The sequence below is a fragment of the Natator depressus genome, chromosome 4, assembly GCF_965152275.1.
Source record: "Natator depressus isolate rNatDep1 chromosome 4, rNatDep2.hap1, whole genome shotgun sequence".
Taxonomy (NCBI): domain Eukaryota; kingdom Metazoa; phylum Chordata; order Testudines; family Cheloniidae; genus Natator; species Natator depressus.
This window is the reverse complement of record NC_134237.1, coordinates 81,898,980-81,920,542: the sequence shown is the minus strand read 5'-3', so window position 1 is coordinate 81,920,542 and position 21,563 is coordinate 81,898,980. Positions and strand designations below refer to the sequence as shown.

General features: G+C 40.3%; 1 protein-coding gene across 5 annotated transcripts in view; it reads left to right on the top strand.

The window, feature by feature from the left end:
- The window catches only part of FAT1 (FAT atypical cadherin 1), a 152,178-nt gene that overhangs the window by 16,914 nt on the left and 113,701 nt on the right, over nucleotides 1-21,563 (top strand). The gene's annotated exons all lie outside the window — the stretch shown is intronic.

Sequence of the window (21,563 nt, the reverse complement as noted above, 5' to 3'; positions counted from 1 at the left end):
TCTCTGTTGTTCACCCTAACAATAATAACTGTATATTTTTGGTGAACAAACAGAAATAAATTTCTTCCAAACAAAATATAAATACATTTGCAGTTTGTTAAATATCATGGTGATAAAGGATCCATACATGCATTGGTATAACAGATTTAGAGGAGTTGCTTTGTTGTGTCGGTGATTCATAGGTTAAGAACTGCTGTAGGCATTTTATTCCAGTGTAATTCATTCAAAGGGGCTATCATCATAACCTCAGTAAAAGACTGAAATTCTATTAATTATTTCTTGAATAAGTGTCTCAGCACAGTTATAATGAAAATTGCTACTCCTTCTACCTTCCCCCATACAGTTTTCTTCCTTTTAACAATATTTATTTTATTTTTTAATTTCATAAAAGCAAAGAAATTTAGTGTGTCATCTTGTACAGTCTCCGATACTTTGTGTTCAATAATTGTATTGATTTTCACATACCTTCAGTGTTAGATTACCAAAGTACAAATAACAAAGTTAAGCAGCAATCATGGGCAAAGTTCTGCGCTGTTACACCATTGGTAATCTGTCATAACTCATATTAGTTCATTGGTATCTGAAGATTTCACTCATGTTTTGTTAATTGGTCTCACAGGGTATGTCTACACTGCAGTTAGTCACCTGTGGCTATTCTGTGTCAGCAGACTTGAGATCATGTGGCTTAGGTGGGGCTGTGCAATGTAGACATCCAGGTGTAGGCTGCAGCCTGAGCTCTGAGACACTCCCAACTCGCAGGGTCCTAGAGCCCAGGCCCGAGCCTGGAAGTCCAACACAGCAATGAAATACCCCTGCAGCCCAAGTCCCATGTGCCTGAGTCAGCTGGCATGGGACAGCTGCGGGTTTTTAATTGCAGTGTAGACATTCCTCCTGTCTGTGGGTAACTCTAGTTACAACTCACTTAATAATGATTCCATATATTATACTAGGGGTCTGCCAAATTCGTGCCTCTGGAAAAACATGTCACGGACCGTGAAATCTGGTCTTTTGTGTACTTTTACCCTATAGTGAAAGTACACAGAGTTTTTCAAACTGGAGGTCCCAACGCAACCCAACCGGGGGGTCGCAAGTCTATTGTAGGGCGGGTACCGGTATTGCCATCCTTACTTCTGTGCTGCCTACAGAGCTGGGTGGCTGGAGAATGGCAGCTGCTAGCTGGGCACCCAGCTCTGAAGGCAGCACCGCCAGCAGCAGCACAGAAGTAAAGGTAGCATGAATATAAAACTGTATGAACATCTCCTCAAAATTTGTTATTTATGCCCTAACCAACCTGTAAAAAATGGTGATTTTGCTGCAGTTTAGTTAGACCCCTATTTATACATGTCTAGTAGTGTCCCATGAGTACTGGTGAGTTGTGCCCATAAGATTGCTTACCTGTTCAAAATTTAGAAGGGCAAAATGTCACTTGAAACATTGCTTAGAAAGTCAACCATTTATCAGAATAATACTGGACCTTGTTAAAGAGCAGGTCTCCAGAGTTGTAATTAAGTCTCACCTCTTTTACCTTATATTTGTACAAAGTACACAGTTAAGATTACGAAATAGGTTTAGAAAAGTTTAATGAAGTACTTTCAAAGCCTTAGTAATTTCACATTTAGTTTTTGGCTTGCTTGACAGATTACTGACGCTTTTCAGTATTTTGCCTTTTCCTTAGTGCAAATATATTCAAGTTTGCTTTATTCTGAGCTTCAAAGTTTTATGTAGAAAAGAGTTTTACTAAGCCCATGTGTGGGTCTGTAGAATTAATCCAGTTTTGCCATTTTACTATCTAGGTGCCATTCTTTCTTCTTCAGCGCCAGTTCATTTGTGTATGGGCTGTGATTCTGCCACTTTTATTAAGTAGGTGGCAGAATCACGTGTCTAATGTTTCCTTTTACTCCTTCATTTACCTAACTTTTTTTTAAAAACCTTGTTTGCCTTACTTTTTTGAATTTAATAGGACTACTCATGTAAGGCAAGCAGGATTTGGTCCCAAGGCGTCTATTTAATAATTTTGGCAGGGATAGTGTTGTAGTGGATATCTGTAAACTCAAGTTTAAAAGTTGCTGTTAGCTAACCTTATTTTCATAGCTGATATATAGTGTTATTTTTATGTTTTGATTTTAATAATGGAGGCCCTACTATACATGGTGTTGAAATTAGATTGCTTACTTCTATGTCCAGTCTCTTTTTCAGCCTTTTTGGGAAAAGAGGGCAATTTTCCTCACCCCCTGCAAAAAAGGCTGAAAAGAAAGCTGAGAAAAGATCCTTAAAAGTTACCAAGCTCTTCACAGTATGTTTTAAGAATACAGAGGTCTTTGACACTGAAACACCACTTAAAAAGAAAACCTTTTAATTATGCTTCTGTGGAGACCTTATGAGGACTCTATTACAATGATATGTTTAAGTATTCATACCACTCATGACCGTGGTATTCTGCCTCTGCTCTTGGTAATAGGGAATAGGCTGATAAATAGGTGACTGGGAGGCAGAGTACAGAAGCAAGAGATTGGACCCGGGGGACAGACCAGATTGGACTTCTGACAAACAGCTGGGTGGCTGATTTTCTAGATTCACTGAGGAGGAGGGGAAGAGCCCTTTATTCCTTGAGCCAGTTGTGTCTCCCAGGTATTCTCCTCTGGCAGCATCATATTCCTTCATTCATGTTACTCCCAGTCCAAAGGTAGGTAGACTTCATATTTTAGGAAGCTTTTTTTGAGTCAAAACTAAGATACTAAGTATCTAAAGGGATCCACTTATCTTATATCTAAGAAATTGAAGGTGGGAATCACATGAAGTGCATGTGGGTAATTTAAAACCTATGAGAGGTGTGTGTGTGTGTGTGTGTATGTATGTGTATGAGAGAGAGAGAAAACAGGTTTCAGAGTAGCAGCTGTGTTAGTCTGTATTCGCAAAAAGAAAAGGAGTACTTGTGGCACCTTAGAGACTAACCAATTTATTTGAGCATAAGCTCACTTCATCGGATGCATCACGAAAGCTTATGCTCAAATAAATTGGTTAGTCTCTAAGGTGCCACAAGTACTCCTTTTCTTTTTTAGAGAGAAAACAGTTCAAAATGATGGAATTTCTTGGGGCTGAAGGTGGTTTGTTTTTTCAGAAAGCTAGGAAATTACCTACAAAACTTACATTACAAGAACCTTGAGTGTGCAAAGTCAGGCTCAAAAGTTAGGAAATGCAGTAGCACCTCAATTTTACAAACACCAGTCTCTTATGAACAATCACTTATATGAACCTTTTTTGTTGGGGGGAGGGGAGAAATTAAATAATGGAAGCGATGTCAGTGAAGAACAACATCTTTTCACATTCCAGTGCCTTCAGTGGATTGGAAATCACTTTGCAGCGTTTGAAAGGATAAGAAGAAAACGATGCAGTGCACTATACTAATACTTAGCACATTACCTACTGCAACTTTTGAGAGGTTCAGTTTTATGAATTTTTTGATTTTATGAACTACTCTGTCCCCAATTAGTTAATAGAATAGGGTTCTAGTGTACTAGAATTAAGGTTGGTTTCTGAGTGTCTGTGCAACCTTAAATTAGCCATTTCCTATCTTTTTAAATGACTGATTTTTGCCACCTTAATATTCTTCTAATGCCTTCACGCCAGTTGCCCTCCTCTAGAACATGCTTTTTCATGTACTAGTATGTACATACCCTTATAAGATATACTCTCAGGGAGCCATGTCCTTGTGCACCCCAACTCCCCACCTTGGCAGCCAGAGGATTGGGAAATGATCCCCTAGATGTGCTTCTGTCGTTTTAAATGCCCCCCTCCCCCTTTTTTTTTTTTTTTTTTTTTTTTTGGAGCTACTGAGCCCTAGAATGCCCTGTGGTGAGAAAGAACTCCAAAAATGAAGGCGTATTTCCTAGTCTCACTGCTATTAAATGGTGATGAGGAAGTTGGGCACCCCTTGCATTTCCCTTTCAGTATTTTATTTGGATCTGTACATGGGACAGGTTTACTGTATGGCTACCAAAAACCTAGAGTGGGCCAGCTGGCCATCTTTGAAGGTTGAGTGGGAAGTTTGTAGTCACTGCCTTCATTCTAGAAGACCGCTTAAGATCAGGAGGCCCTACTGGAGACTATTTTTGGTGTAGTGGGGTAAAACCTATTCAGATCTTTATGAAACAGTTGTTTTATTGGGGTTGGCTCAAGATTTGCTAGGAAACCAAAACAAGCAAACTTCAAGCAAACCTCAGGGGAAACAGCTGGGACCATCCAGTTTAGGTTCACCAAAAATGTCGTGAACCCAAATACACATTTCACGTTGCTCCAGGAAATGATACCATAGCTAGTTTTATGTGTTGAGAATCACCTCTGAACTAGTTCCCAGAAGTGTAGCATGAAAGCTCCAACGTGTTCCATAATAAATATATGTACTACAGACAAAAATATTGTATAAATCGTACACATGCACCTGGGGCGCTGGAGATAGAATGCTTTAGCTTTCGAGGTCCAAAACCATCTGTCACTTGAGCCTAAGGAGAGCTTCCCCAGTTAAACAGATGCACTCATGCAAATAGCTTAATTCAGTATTCACTGTAAACCCTGATAAGGTTGGGTTTAAAAAAAAAAAAAGTTAACATCATACTGCTGCTGGCAGAACTTATATTATGGATTCTTTGCCATATTTACTCCCCAAAAATCTGGTGAATGTAGAGTAGTTGTAGAAGCTTTTGAAAATGGCCAGCTATCGGCTGCTTAATAACATTTTCCTCCAGTTGTGATAGCAATTAGTATCTTAGTAATATAAGATGATTTGTCAAACATCAAGAATTCCAGCAGTATAGCTAACTGTGTCCACAACTTCAACTGCTGTGATTTGCTTATTAATAAAGACTTCAGATACTGGGGATTACTAATAATAGTAAAACAGCTTTTGTAGTTTTGTGGTAAACCTAAAGTTTTTCATATTTTTTGAGTGCATCATCAATCGGTATTTTAATGATAGTATTCATTTGAACGCTCGTTATAGTACAAGCTAAAGTGTTTTTTCAGAAACCTGCTAAAACCAATTGAATACACTGAAACATATGTTTAATTAAGTATATATTTTTAATTTTTATGTGGTCACTTGTCCTTTATTGTATTTATTGATTTTATTTTTAATTAACTGAAACAAACAAGTTTTTTATAATATTAATGTAGAATAGCTTAATTTATATTCTTGGGGAGAAATACAGTATAACCTTGCTACTCCTTGTTTCAGTAACCCATGAATCTTCACTGATCATGGATTTTTATGTTCACACTTTACTGGATCACAAAATGGTGAAGTGCTGCTGCCATGGCAGAGCAAATGCAGGTGATTATGTACCATGTGGTCCAGTGGGTGAACGAACTTATCCCCTCTCCTCATTCTATTCTAGGTGTTAATGCTCTACAATAGGGCTACAGCATTGGCTGCTGCTTCTGCTCAGCATCTCTCTCTTTCCTGTTGCTTAAGGCAAGGTCAGAATCTGACTGCTCCTATAATAGCTTTTGTGTGACTTCCATTGAAACTGAGAGTAGCCCAAGATCATTATGTGGAGTGAGGGACTCTAGTGAGGCAGTTTCTCACCTCTGTTCCCCTTCAGCAGTGATGTGGCTATTAGATAAATTGACTCTGATCCTTGTGGGGTTGAGTCCAGCTGTGGAAAGAGGTTAAAGATGACATTTGGATCAGAAGCCACTAAAATCAACATAAACTGACCTCTGTTGTGTGACACGGGAATTATATTTTTATAACCCTGACCCAGGTCAGGTGTCTGAGGGCAGGAAATAATCAGGCTCTTACTGGTGTTTCTCTTGGTTGCAAGTGTGTCACTCCCAGCACAATTTACAAATAAATACAGGCACAAAATATACTAATGAACATATAACTGGAGAAGAAAGGTCTTAGATAATGATGCAGAAAGAACTACAACAGACTTGTTTGTGACACTTGAAATAAGTGAACACATTTGCATTTCAAAATAAATATTGCAGCTGAGTGCAAAATAATCGAGTATACTCAAAGATTAGTGTGTGCTCAATGTTAAAATTAAAAACTAAGATTGTTTCACAAAGCGAACCTATCCAGCAAAGTCGCACTGGCATATCTGGAAAGGAAGATACCACACAGTAGACCTTGGAATAAAAGAAAATAAAATCCCACATTCTTAGGTTGAAGAGCAGTCTGCAAGTTCAGATGATCAGGTATATCTACTAAACAAGAGGTAAATGTATTCTTAAAGAATTTGAGGAATTTAACAGTGGAATATATTAATGATAGAATGTATTACCTTGATATAGATTCGAGTGTGTTGTTAAAAATACACGCACTGAACAATGAAATTGAGATAAATCGTTCCAATTCTATGCAGCTGCTGCTGCTGTTTGGAGAAGCTCTGAGGGGCGGCAGAGGCAGACACTAGAACTAGTCATAGGTGAGGAAGACACAAAGCAGAAGCTGTTCAGGGCCATAGAAACACAGAAATCCCTTCCCTCCTTGTACTTGTTCCACGTCCTATATTGGTCCTAAAATGATGCTCTACAGAGGGAAGGGAGAACAAAGAAGAATGCTTGTTCCCCTTTTCCATCAGCCAGTCATTTACATCAGCCAGAGGCTGAAATGAAACAGAGCCCCTAAACAGTTTCTAGGAATAGTGTCTGATAGTCATCCCAGCACCCATTTCAGCTCTGGTTGGGAGGCTGAATTTCTCATCAAGGCCACCTATATTTTGTGTTAACCTCTGGATTGTAAGTTTGGTCCTCCAGCTAGCAGGTGCCCTATATATGTTCCAAAGCCTTAGCCAGCGCCAGGCAGGGTCATGGGTTAGATGGGTCACAATAACCTCGCAACCAACATTCAATCCACATACCTACTGGGTCTCTTCTTCTCCTCCCTTCCTATTCCCATAACCATATTAATGAGGTTCTAGCATCATCATCTGAACAGTGCAATTTAAAGTTTGTGTTAGTTATTTTTTGTGTATTACAGAATAACAATAATTTTGTCCTGAAAGTAACAATCAACCCTTGTTTTGCTTTCAAGTGATTCAGAATATCTTATATCCCTGTGATTAGTTGAAATTCAGAGGGTTAATACACTTGCCAAACTCATAAGGTTAGATGAAGTTGAGAAAGAAGATTTTGTGTGTTTGCTAAAAAGTGTAAAAGATGGTAAAGATTTATTGAAGAGTAGAAATTATATACACACACTCACAAATCTGCTTTACAGGACTGTCTGTGTGCCATAGAATATCATCAGTAAGACTTACTGGGTATCAGACATCCTATTTCCAACACAATACCAAACCTATTTCCAAGAGTGAAAGGAGGTAATTCATTAGAATTGTGAATAAGATTTAGAGTAAAATATTGAATTATGCTGCTAATAGGTGCAGGACAGTATTAACCTGGCATATAATAAACTGAGCATATTAAAATGTGCTTACAACTGGTAATTATATCCTTTTTTAAAGGAACATGATTTAAATTTATGATTAAATACTTAAAAGGATTATGTCAAGTTCTACATTTTCAATGGCTGCCCTTTGGCTTTTATTTAACTTTTCTTGTTGTTACACCATTCATTACTGTTGAATTTTAATACTGTAATGAGTGTGGACATTTACAAAGATTAAAAATTGTGATCATTAAATGAGCACATCACCAAATTCATGTCACCGTTGGGAGAGGCTTTTTAATCCAGATTTATGATACAGATATGAAACCTTAGGACCTCTTGTTATTTCCTTTAAGCAAATCAGTTTTGTAACTCAGCCATCCTATAACAGATCTTTTTAGATTTGCCTCAGATTCATATAGTAAACCAATTTGATCTACTTGCCCTAAAACTATATCTTGAGAATTTTTTTTTAAATACGTTCTAATTTGTTTCTTTTTGTAAAAAAATAATAAAACTCAATCATAAGGAAATATGAGAACTTCATGCTTTACTCAAGTTTAAAGAAGACAGTAATTTCCAGAGTTTACACCTAAGTGGTGCTAAGGACTATCCGTTACTTAAGCTAAATGGAGCAGGCTCAGATCATCTTCCTATCAAAACCATCTGTTGCATATTTTGTGTGTATTTCTAATCATGCTAAATCTGTCAGCTGTTTTAATAATTGAATACTGTTTAAATAAATCTCCATACTTTAATGGTTTACACTCAGTGAAACTTGTAGTGGAAAAATTGGTGACCAGACCACTTTTTTTATAGAAGGTATTAAGTGTGAGATTGAGGCATTGTTAGTTGATTGGGGAAAATGTGTTTATATATCACATTATTTGCATGTGTGCGACACTGGAAAATTTAGTAAAACATTTTTCTTCATTCACCCCATCCCTCTCTACCTGGCATCAGGGCAGGTTATTAGAAGGGTTCCAATCTTTTCCTGAGCATGAATTTGAGATTAGTTTGATCACCTACAACTAATCAGCAGAATGGCTGACAGGGAAGCCTTTAGCAGAGCCTTTCCCCTAGTTTGTCAAAAACGTGGAGGAGCTTGCAAGCCAAAGGCAACTCTTATTGCCTTACTGGAGATGTGCGGAGCCATTCCAAAGGCTCTAAAAGGAGATATGAAGGGCCTACTAAAGCAGCCCAAAGAGGAATCAAGTGATTCACTTACAAAGTAGTTAATCCATGTGGCTGCTGTGGATGAGTATGTCTTCTCTGATTTCCTGTTCCATGAGATGGTGTTAAGAAGGGCAGAAAGGGACACTACTAGTGGTGTAAAGATTGAGTCCATTCCCTGCCATGTTGAGGGAATAGAGTTCAGCAGGCTAGTAATGATGAAGCCATAGGTGGTGAAAACAAACTGGCATATGAATGACCATGCTAAGCCACAAAGAATAGTAATGTAAGATTAGTGTGAGGGAAAGAACAGTAGCTGATCAGAAAGTTATGGGGAATTTCCCTGTTTTTCTGTCCCTCCCTCCTCCCAACTACTTCTGTGAATACTATGCCAGGATCAGACACTCTGTATAGTCTAACAGATCCCCACAGGAGGACAGCTATGTCAAAGATCCGGACCCGTTCGAGAACTGAAGTTACTGAACATCTGAATCTAACAGCCTACCAAGAAGCCAGTAGATAGCAGAGCTTAGTAGAATCCTGGACAAAGGAGCACTTGAAGCCAGTTTTTTACATTAATTAAATCCTAATACAAACAGCAATTCTGCATTGCATGGCCAGATTGAAAATGACAGAACAGTATCTGAAATATCCTGATTTTGGGGGGGAGGTTTGCTGAGGAAATTGGAGACAATGTGCATAATGACCCAAATTCTTTTTTCAGTAGTGCTGGTGTAAATTCTATATAACTCTATTTGTACCAGGATAAAACTAGTTTAAGTGGGATCAGAATCTGGATTCATGAGAGGATTTTGTATTAAAGGAAATAACATTTGAGGTTACCCAACGTAGTCTGTAAATGCATTTAATGTATTAAATCTTTTGAATGATTGGTAGGTAACCTTGACATTTTGGGTATCAATTAAGAAAACCAGAACTGTCTGTCTATGGAGAATGTGTGATGAAGATGTACTTTCTGGGGAGGAGAAAAAAAAAAGCTAGTAAGTGGAGAGGCATTTTTGCTAACAACTTCTTCTTAGGATTATTCCTTGGAATATGGACGTGATAAGACACTTAGCACATTGATATCTGAAAGCAAAAATGGGTGGAAAACCTTTAAAGATTCCAGGTTTAGAATGCAACGGCATCTCTTATGTAGTAGTATCTGATTAAGCTCTCTATCTGGTTGAGATTCCATAATTTCTCTAAGTTTTGGTGATAGGAGTTACTTGTACCAGAACAAAAAGGAAAATATTTGCATTTATGAGAAACTGTAAACATTGCATGAAATGTTTTGTCTCTGTTTAACTGACCATTTTTGTTACTAAAAGAAGAAAATATTTCCTTAAGATATTTTTGTATTTCATTTCATGGTAAGGATAATTGCTTTATGTAAGGGGGAAAGTTAGGCCACAGACGCAGAACTACCTTGTTTCCTGCACATTCATATGCAGAGAATTTATAATAATATTTAATAATTATTTATTGGACTTAACAAACAAAAAAAAAGTGCGAGTATTGTGATTACTGGGCAGTTTGACCTGGAGAGCTCTTGTAGTGCTGATAATTCTGTATAATTTTCTGTTTCTAGTGTTCTGGCAGTAATAATGAGCTTGTTTTATTTGGTGATTTTGCAGTATCTATCTACCCTGGCCTCTTAATTGAATTGGGGAAGTGGGACTGCATAAACTGCATTGAGGAGGGATAAGCAACTTGAATTGATTTGGGGAACAAGGACTATCCTGGTGTCTTCAATTCTGCATCCCCTAGTGACCATGAAAAGACCATGCAGGAATTTCCTTCATGGACCTTCCACCCACCCACCTGAAGACTGCAAAACTGATTGATTTGATTTGCACATAAAACATCCTTAAAACAGATTTTATAGTTACAGACCATAATGATCCATCAGTTATACTGCTCAGCAAAAAACGGGCACCACATCTTACTAATTTCATTTCACCCATTTGAATGGGTTTGTGTTCCACACGGGTAGGGATGAAGGTTGAGAGGCGTGAGTGGGAGTGGAGCTGGGGCCCTGGCTCAGTCGGTCTGCTGCAAGGCAGGCTCTCCTGTCTAAGGAACCATGAAACTGCAGGGGCAATTTTAAGATTGCACAGTCACATAGACATTTTAATGTCCCATGGTTTTAAACTAATATTCAAATAGGATGGGAAGTGTTTTTGTGTTCTGTATGTAGTGATCCCTTGGGGGTATGTATTGGGAAATAAGCATGATGTGGAATGTAGGGGAGAAGTCTGTTGCCAGGAAGTTCTGTGTGGTTTCAGTTCTTTGCTCCTGCTAGTAGTCTTGGCAAGATTGCGTGTCAAGAGGAATTGCACTGGAGTTTGGCCTATTGTATGTAAAGTCAGTTGGTGTTCAGAAACTTGCATATGGTTGCACTACCTGGGTTAGGTTAAAAAGTCAAGTTTAAAAAGCCTTAGCTTAAAATTTCATAGCTTCTTAATTTTTTCACCAAACTGTTGTGCTTGTTTAAATGAGGTAGTTGGTGTTTGTTGGGATTCTTTGACCACATAGAACAAATATCTCTAATGGTAGTTTGATGACAGTGGTTATTTGATATCTTTCTAAATCCACTCAAGATTTCCACTAACGCTGAGAGGATGTCCCCTCAGCATCCTGGAGAGCTAGTGTTAAATCAGAAGTGTGATCAAGGATCGAACCCCAGGTGCAGCAGAGCAGAAACTCAGCTCTGATATACCATTTCTGAATGTAAGATTGATGCAGAACATCCTTAAGCAGAGTTTAAAAATGGTAGTATGGACAGGGCTTTAAATAAGTGTTTCTTTTTTTGTAATCTACATCTCTTGAGATTTAAGAATAATATGAAGACAAATTAAAGTGCTGTAATTGTTTGGATTTTGAAATTTATCCCTTGGAATAAGCTTTATTAGTCTTAAACAAACATGTTTATTTTGTGTTTTGCTGCTGGCAAAGGCATATGGTAAGGTAGTTTGATCATTTTCTTAAATATCCTGCTGGGTAAACCATCACGGTGGCAGGTAAATAGAGACTCCATACAAAGGCTTGGGCTTGCCCCAACCTCCACTTCTGCATGGCTGCTGAAAGTAGGGATTGTTTTGCTGTGAACCCTATTGATTAGGTCACAATCTGGTCTGATGAAAACAGAGCTGCCTACGGGCTGTCTCACTGTAGGAGATTTACTGACACTGTGTGTGAAACAGCCACATGTGGTCTCAAGATTACCTTATAAACAGGAATCAATTCAGGCAGCAGAGTGCACGTTAAAGGCCTGTTAACTTGTTCAGTCCTCTCTCTGTCTTGAAAAGCACTTGTGAGCAAAGGAATAATAAAAAGGAGTGATTGCCAAAAGCTGTGGAAGGTGCATCTTGCCATATCGCTGTTGGTACATCTGTTGACTTGAAGTACGTTTTAAGGTCAAATGAGGGGAATTTGAAAATTATTATGTAATGTTTACTCTTTTCTTTGAGATTTAAAATTTTAATCAAACACCATTTGGACAAGTTTAACAAAAGGCAATCCTACACACATACTTGGCAGGCTCCTATATGTTTATAGCAAGAAGTAGTCATAACTTTAGAATTCTGAATTAATTCTGAATTCTTGATCCCACTGAAACTCTGGTTTGCATGTCAGTTTCTTAATGTTTTATAATACTCATTGCATCCATAATTTAAACATACTTGTCTGAATATGAAGATTAATTTTCAACTCTGTGTGCTCCAACCTAACTAAAAAAATAATGTGCTAAAATACTAGTGATTTTTTTAAGAGGGCTTGTGGGAAATTCTAAAGTAGCCAAGGAATTCAAAAAAATGGTTGCAAAAAATATTTCATGGTTCAGAAAGGAATAATTTCTATTAGCACTTCACCTTGCACGCCACTTGATACGTTCACACTTAAATAGCTGCCCGCATTTCAGTTTAATTTATATATCTGGACGAGGCTCAAACAATAAACTATATTTCTTTTAGAGAATTGTATATTTTTGGTAGGTATTCGTGATGAAGAAGAAATTTATTGACCAGTGGATGTAAATTGTCTTGACCAGCCAGTAGTGAAGATAATTTGAATTCTTTGCATTCAGAGGTCTGTAGCTATGCAGAAATTGTCATTTTGCCGTCAAGAATCCACAACTTGAGCATGTATAGCTATATGATGAAAAATTATATATAAAATTCAGTGGTTGTACTCTGTTAGGGCCCAATCCTACAGTCTCCTGTTCTCCTGAGTAATCTTTACAGGCGGGAGTAGTTCCAAGGGCTCTTTTTAATTACATCAGCCAGTTACAAATACATAAATGACAAGTTTAGTTACTTATACTACAGACCATTTCCATTTTGCTGATTTTAAAAAACCATGCTATTACTTTCAAAGAAAATAAAGGACCAGAGCCTGCTGAGTCTTACTTAGACTGATTTGCAGGATCGGGTCCTTGTTTTACTGTGGAGAGACCATTATTATATTTAGCTTCAACAAAAGGAAAACAGTCTGTACAGGTAACAAACTAGACTTTTGATTTAGGTGTCATTGGTAACTGAGTGCTGGTATTATAAAATTAATAAATTTAGGCAGGTAAATTAGGTTAAATATGGGTTAACCTGGGAATCCATTGTGTTAACCAATGTGTCTTTCCCTTTTATAGCTCCTCCTAATTATCCCTGTAGTAGCTATGCCTAGACTGAGCAGCTCAATGGACCTGTGCTACCAGGAAGCTTGGGGTGTGTCCACAGGATCTAGAATCAATAAGGAGACGTGATTTTCACGCTGATGGCTGTGCCCTCTACTCCCCCCCCCCCGCAAGAATGATCTGGATTTGGGAGGTTTGGGGATGGGCTCCACAGCCTTTCCGGTGGATGGGTGGGGTGAATCAGTATCTCACAGAGATCTTTCTTCAGATCTCCCCTGTCACAGTAACTGCACTGTACTTCCCCACCCCCCTGGTCCACTCCAGGAGTGCCCTGTTTGGTCTCAGGCCTCCAGCAATCACCTGTCTCTGGGTAGAGGCCCTTGTCCCATTCCCTTCTGACTGGAGGTTTTTAAAGCTGCATTGCCCCCCTGCCATATGTGGCGATTATCCCCAGCAAGCCAGCCTCCCTAAAGCCCAGCACTTGGGCTGTGCCTTTTCTCCTAGTACAATGACTGTGTTTTTATAAGTGACCACACAGCTCTGTCTTAACAGAATACGTTTATTTTAAGGACCAAAATGCACACAGAGGAAACACAAAAAGCAATAAAAGTTCTTACATGTTCAGTGAGAGTTTACCAGGGGTCTCCTCCAACTGCTGCATAAGGCTTTGGTAGGTATCAGACTTTCCAACCCTTCAGCAAGGGTTGGGGTTTCCCAGTGTAGGTTTACTGGGAAGTGTGATTCCCAGTGCAGGTAGACAGATGTGCGCTAGCTCAGTTCAAGCTCGTGCACTAAAAATAGCAGTGTAGACATTGTGGCACTGAGAGCAGCTCATGCTAGGTGCCTGAGCTCAATGCCAGGGGTTGAGTGGGCTTGAACAACCAGTGCTGCAACATCCAGCACACTAGCTTGAGTCTGTCTACCCATGCTGGGATTCACACCTCCCAGCTGCAGTGTAGAGGTGCCCCTGAGAACCCATGGTCCTGTCCATTTGCTGAATCAATATGAAAGCCCTGTGTCAGTTAAAGCTTAGCTTTTTGTACCAAAAGCCCTTTCTTTGTTTGTTTCTAGGAAATACTACTGCATGGGGTTGCAATATATTACATCTTCCCCCATAAAGAAATGGTAGGGTGTTTGACTGGCATCCTAAGGGAACCAAGGGCTGTGGAGTGCCATTTAAAGTGTTATGTGTGTGTGGGGATATTTCTCCTTCTGCCTGACCCCTCCCCTTTTGCCCCTGGGCCCCTATACTCACCCCATCCAAATTTGAGTGAATGTTGTTGCAACTGACATGGGGTCACAGTGTCCAGCCAAAAAGTGGTTGCGTCATGGTCTGGTTGGCCATGCCAGCTCTTTAACCTATGAGGAGAACCCACAGGTTTATTCCCTGGATGGGGAATTGGTCTGCCAATTCCTTTTTATATCTTCAAATTTTAACAATTCATGCAATAAAGATTCTCCCCCCATAGCCAGATTTCTTCCTCTGTCCCACCTTCTGGGAGGTCAGGGCCTGGGGAGTCTTGTGACATAACCTCAGGGTCTCTAAGGCAAGGAGGAAGTATTGACTCACCCGCACACCCTGGGTTGGCAGTTTGTTCCGCACACACTGAGTCAAGGTGAGCAGTGTTTCTTCCCCCTCCTGTTTCAAGGTCCTTTACATTTTTGTTGTATCGACCAGGCAAGGTACTAATAAGCTTCAATAGGACTTTATTTTCAAAGTAGAAAAACCTCTTTTCCAAGCTGCTGCTGCATGCTCTGTAGCTCTCTCCCAGCCTCTCAACTCGTCCCCCCTCCTTCCTGTTTCCTGTCCTTTCAGACTCCCAACAGCCAGTGCTCCCAATTCTAATAATTACAAGCAACATCTAAACACCACAATTTTCACAGACCATCAGGAAGTCAGACTGGGGGAAGAAGTTCTCCCACCTCCCTGGTTGTTTTATGTATCAGTTTCTTAGCTACTTACACTACTTCCAGTCCCCTCCCCCTCCCCACGCCTTTTCCGTGTCAGCTCCTCTTTCGTTCGGGCTGAAACCTTTCTGCATTTTGAGTCAGCTAGAGGTGTTTGTATCATCCTGGCCATGTCTACACTAGCAAGTTTACAGCAGCAGAGCTATACCAATGCAGCTGTGCTGCTGTAAGATCATTTGTGTAGCTGCTCTGTGCCAATAGGAGAGAGCTCTCCCATCGACATAATTAAACCACCTCTGTCAAGTGGCAGTAGCTGTGTCTGCGGGAGAGTGTCTCCCACAAACATAGCGCTGTCCACACTGGCTCTTCTGTCACCGTAATTTATGTCACTCCCCTTTTTTCACACCCCTGAGTGATCTAAGTTATTCGGACAAAAGTGCTAAGGTAGACATAGCCCCTGTCCGTCTTTGCTGCTGGAAAAGCTGAATTTGGGTTTAGAGCCCCATTTTCATTTCCAAAAATAACATGTCATAAGATGTAACCTCACATATTCCTGCAGTCAGAATCCCAGAACTTTCTTTGGTGTCCATATTGACTCAGGCTACAGGCAGAGTGCTGGGGTTCAACATATCCAAATCTGCCTGCTTGCTAGCCCTGATTAGGTACACCCCCCTTGTGTTTTCTCTGAGTCTCCTGGGTGTGACTTGACCATCTTCTTTTCTTTGAGCCAGTGGTATTTGTCCTGATCAGCAAGCTTTTGTCACTCCAGCTCCATCCATCGCTCCTGGGTCTTTCCAGCTCCAGCCTCCATGTTTCTGGTCCTCTCACTATTTCCTCTGCTGGACCATCTGTGGCACCATCTCCTTGGTGCCCTATAGGAGGAAAAGGGAGTTCTCCTAGATCCCTGTCTGGAGTAGGTTTCCCATTCTGCCTCAAATCCTGGGAACATAGTTTGGCTTATCACCTTTAATTTCTTCAGACCAGCAGCAAACTAATCTTACGGCTGGTACAAAATGAAGTCAACAGCTGCTGTTTCTTCACTGGTTCTTAATTGCTGCTTCTGTCCCCCCCACCCCCCCCATTAGTTTCTTGAAAAGTCTGAGACCTCTTTTTCCCTGTGCTCTGGAGTTGTTTATAATCCCCTCACTGTTGTTAGTTCCTGGAGGAGCTGTTGTAACCCTACCCATGGAGTGGAACACAATCATACATGAACCATTCATAAATTTAATACAGCCATTCCCAAAAATACTTATATGTCACACTGTACCTGTAGGTTTGTATATTCTGTCTCTGTGAAAGTTAGTTTTCCCTGTGATAGGAGCTTAGTCTGCTGTAGTAGCAGGCATGTGAAAACTTCTGTCTGTGGAATTTTCTCTTTGATCCAAAAGTCATGTCCTTCCTGTAACAAAGGCAAGGTAGGGTGGCGAATCAAAGTGAGGCTAGATAAGACTTGAATTTGTGTGTTGTTATATGGCTATAATTTTTGGTGTTAAAACTCTGGTCATATACTTGCCCAAGAGATTAGCGACAGTGGTTTCTCTCCCTCCTTTTTTTTTATTCACTGAACAGCTAATGATTAACAACTGTTCAGCTACTTATGTAAGGAATGTTGATTGCTTTGAGAAAATGCATGGTAATTATGTGTAGTTTCCTAAAGAAGGTTTGTACCATAGTTTGTTCACTCTGTTGAAACTAGACTGCATATCACAGTTATAATTTAAGTAATTCACTGTGTTCAGATGTGGAAAAGGAGCCTCTTCGATATTTTTGAATAGTATTGCCTATGCATGTGATTTGCACATCATCCAATAGGGGATATAGTTTGGACTTGTTGGTTTTTCTGTTTAAAACATTTTATGGTAAAAACTTGCTGGGAGAAAATGCACATTTGTCAGAAGTGCTGAATTTTTGGTAGGTATGTGAGGTGGTATGGGTGTTGTGAAAGACATTTGCCACACTGTCAGCTTCATACCACTCCTAATCAGTTTCATAATGGGGAGTCACATGGGCTAAAGTACAAAGGTCCAGAGATCTGGAGTTGTACTCATAAATATTTTCAACTGCATGTTTATTGGCCAGATAGATCCCTATGTTTTCTGAGAAGTAAGTGCTAAACACTGACTGGAATAGCCATCTGTAGTGTGTGCTAGTGGTGGAATTTAAATTTTCTTTTAAATCCATCCAAAGGACAGAATAATGTCAGAAGTTCTTAATCTAACATGCTGACATTGAATAGTGCTTCATTGTAAAGAGACACTGCTGCTTCAGAGGAGGTAGGTGAAAGTCAGTGTGAGGAGTTTGGAAAAACAGTGAAAGAAAAAAATGAGTTGTGAAGTAAGTTACAAGGGAGTCAATTTACAGATGTGCACTGGTTAATGAGTCTACAGTTAAGAGAATATGGTTATCGCTGTAGATTATTACGGGTTAGGTTTAAAGTGAATATTGATCCAGCGTGTGACCTTTAGGTTGAATAGAGCTGGGAATGTATGCTGTGTTATGTGTGTAATTCAGGGAATGTAAAGTCCTTTGAAAATTCAGTTGCTTTGTCTACTCTAATATGAGAATACAAAGTACTTGAGAATATAATGTAGGGAACAGTCCTGGACTGGCAGGAGGATAGAAAAGGTCACCTACTGGTCTCTTCCGTTTCTAATTTCTGTGAGTGTGTGACAGGAGCACCAGCCCCGACCAGCCGAGCCCCAAACCTGCCGTGGCTGGGGGACAGGTGCCCCAGCCTGGCCCAGACCTGCTGCGGCCGGGGAGAGGTGTCTTTCTCTTCTCCCCCCCCCCCCCCCCCCCCGATGCTGCTGCAGGAAGAGAGCGGGGTGGGGGGAAGGAGTCCTCTGGCGCCACCCCAGAGCCTTCAATCCCAGCCAGAGCTCTCATCTCCCTGCACCCCAGCCCTCTGCCCCAGCCCTGAGCCCCCTCCCACACTCTGAACCCCTCGGTCCCACCCCGAATTTTATGTGCACCGATGAATTCTGTTACGTGCACCAATATGGAAGTGATGTGCCACACATCACCTCCATATTGGTGCACATAACAAAATTCATTCCGCACATGAGTGGGAAAAATTAGAGGGAACACTGGTATTATCCAATGAACACTGGAAAAACACTGAAAATTGCTACTTATATCTAAGGACTTGTCTACACTGTACAGTAATGTGGCCGACGGGTGTGATTTCTAAATATCAACTAACGTATTGCACATTCATTTTTCTATGTAGATGCTGCTGGTGTGCACTAGGGAACATCACAAAAAGATTACTCATTACAGTATATAGCAGGCTCGTGAGCCGTATGCAGCTCTTTTACAGTTAAACTGCGGCTCACAGAGCCCCCCGTGCTCCCCTACCCCATTCTCCACTAACCAGACTGTTTGGGGGAGCTCAGGAGTTCTGCCCTGCCGCAGGGTGGTAGGACTAGGGATTTCCGTTCAACAAGGAGGTAGGTCTTGGGGCTTCAGACCCATGGGAAGTGCCTGCTGGGGCTTTGGGCTTCAGTGGAAACTGGGCTTCAGCCCCAAGCCCAAGCAGGCGTGTCCAGTGGGACTGAAGCCTCGAGACCCCCCTGACCCCACTGCAGGGCTGAAGCCTCAAGCCCTGGCAGGGGCACCCTGACTCTTGAGCTTCTGAAGATCGTTGTATGCAACTCGGAGGGTCAGTAAGTTTGGCCATCCCTGGTATATAGTACTGTAATGAATAATGTATATACATTATTCATTAATGTATATACATTATTCATTAATGTATATACAAAGAGAGAGCCCTAAAAAACCTTGATTTTTGGACATCTACCTAAAACTCAAAAATTGCTAAAAATACTCCCCCCCCAAAATGAAATTAATAATAAAAGCCCTACATGTATCGAACAGAGCCCTGCAAACTTGTTATCCACTGTGTCTACTTTAAAAGGATTGTAGCCAACTTTTAACTAATACCTATTGAATTAATAAATACTGGTACATTTGATGCTGTAAATCATATTTACCTGGTATAATGAACTCTTTATGGTCTACAAGTTAACTATTGATTCTTCAGTGCATACCTAAGTATTTGTTTAGATATGTAGGGTATTTCTCACTTGATAATTAATAATCAAGACCTAAAATAACCTGTTATCAAGGTAAGCTATTTGCCTATATCCCTTTAAATAGTTTCTCTCCTACTTCAAAAGCAAACCGCAGATTATTTTTACACATGGCTTTGTTTTAAAAGCTCCTGTACAGAGGTAAACAATACAAATTAGTGCAACATATTAATTCAAGAGTAAAATCCACCCTGATTATATGACTACAAATATACCTATCCATATCCTGTAACTGAAAACCTGAGGAAATAAATGGATGCCTTTGAAGGTTAATATATTTGGACTCTGTCAAAACGCCGATGGAGATGGCTCCCAGAGTCACTGGACCCCATATATTCCAATCTAGGGATTTGTAGACTTTGAATAGAAAAAAGAAATTGACTGTACTAAGAACTACTTGATCCTCCTAGCTCTTGTGTAAAACACCTTCACATCCAGATGCACAGATGCCACAAATGCTGGAAACACTGTTAGATTGCTCTGTTTTAGTACCGTTGTGAATATAGGTGGCAGGTTATAATAGCATGAATGGTTCAAGTAGTCCTCCTGCTGTTCCAAAGTACACCAGCAGTTGTTGATGTCTCTCCATAGTATCCCCTGTTTCTGAGAGCTGTGCTGGGAACTGTGGGAAGTTATCCAGAGGATTTTAATAAGTGATGGCCACATAAACACGACCCTGTACCGGAAACCTACTGACGTACGTGCCTCCAGCTTTCATCCAGACCACATCACACGATCCACTGTCTACAGCCAAGCTTTAAGATACAACCGCATTTGCTCCAGTCCCTCAGACAGAGATAAATACCTACAAGATCTCTACCAAGCATTCTTAAAACTGCAATACCCGCCTGGTGAAGTGAAGAAACAGATTGACAGAGCCAGAAGAGTACCCAGAAGTCACCTACTACAGGACAGGCCCAACAAAGAAAGTAACAGAACGTAACTAGCCGTCACCTTCAGCCCCCAACTAAAACCCCTCCAATGCATTATCAAGGATCTACAACCTATCCTGAAGGACGATCCCTCACTCTCACAGATCCTGGGAGACAGGCCAGTCCTTGCTTACAGACAGCCCTAATCACATCAGCCACCCCATAAGAGGCTCGTTCACCTGCACATCTACCAATGTGATATAAGCCTAATTTAATGGTGTCCAGTTTGCAAAATAATTCCAATTCTGCAGTTTCTCATTGGAGTCTGGTTTTGAAATTTTTTTGTTGGAGAATTGCAACTTTTAGGTCTGAAATTGAGTGTCCAGGGAGGTTGAAGTGTTCTCCTACTGGTTTTTGGATGTTCTAATTCTTGATGTCTGATTTGTGTCCACTTATTCTTTTGCGTAGAGGCTGTCCGGTTTGGCCAATGTGCCAGCAATGCCCCTCTGTCATGTACATGATGGGATATATCACATTGGTAGATGTGCAGGTGAACGAGCCCCTGATGGTGTGGCAGATGTGCTTAGGCCCTATGATGGTGTCCCTTGAATAGATGTGGACAGAGTTGGCAACGGGCTTTCTTGCATGGATAGGTTCCTGGGTTAGTGTTGTTGTTGTTGTGTGGTGATCATATTCTCTGATCCCCACAGTCAGATAGGACAGGGAGTGTAATCAAGGGACTTAGTAGTGTTCAGAAAATTGTAGGACCTGAGGTCAATTCTAGATTTAAAGTAGCTGAATCAGTTTGAGAAATAGCAGAAGCTCAAAATGGAATCCCTCCAAGCCACCATAGCTGTGATTGTCAAAAGACGTTTCTGGCCTCAGATGATTTGAAAGATGCATAGTTTCACATTCTGGGATTCCTCAGATATACAACAGACCCATATTGTTTCCACTGCTGGCCCATTACCTTTAGTTTACCTCCTCCCAGGACATTTATAAAAACGATGGTGACAATAGCAGCATTTCTGGGAAGTTTGTATATCTAGATGTAGATACCAGTTTTGTCTGTCCCTGAAGACAAGAATGTGTCCTGAATGCCAGTGAGGATAATTGGAGAAAAGATTGTGCCAAATCATGAGCACATACTCTCATTAATAGCCCCAATAAAGTTAGCTGGACTGCTTTAGTAAGTCAGGTGAGCAGTATTTGGCCCAAAGTCTTGTGGCAATTTTTTTTTTTTTTTCAATAATATTACCATTGTAGTGCTTCATTGTTACAGTAGCATAACCATGGCTTTCAGGCCTTTCTCTCTTTTTAGAAATCATGTTGCTTGACCATAACAAAAGCTGCTTTTCCTTCCCCTTTTTGCCAAGAAATCAGGTTGCACTTGTCTGTGCATGACTACATTTTCCTGGCAATATAATAGTTAACATTTCATTTAATATACACTAAGTTTTTTTGTGTTTTTTTTTTTTTAAATGCCTCTCTACATC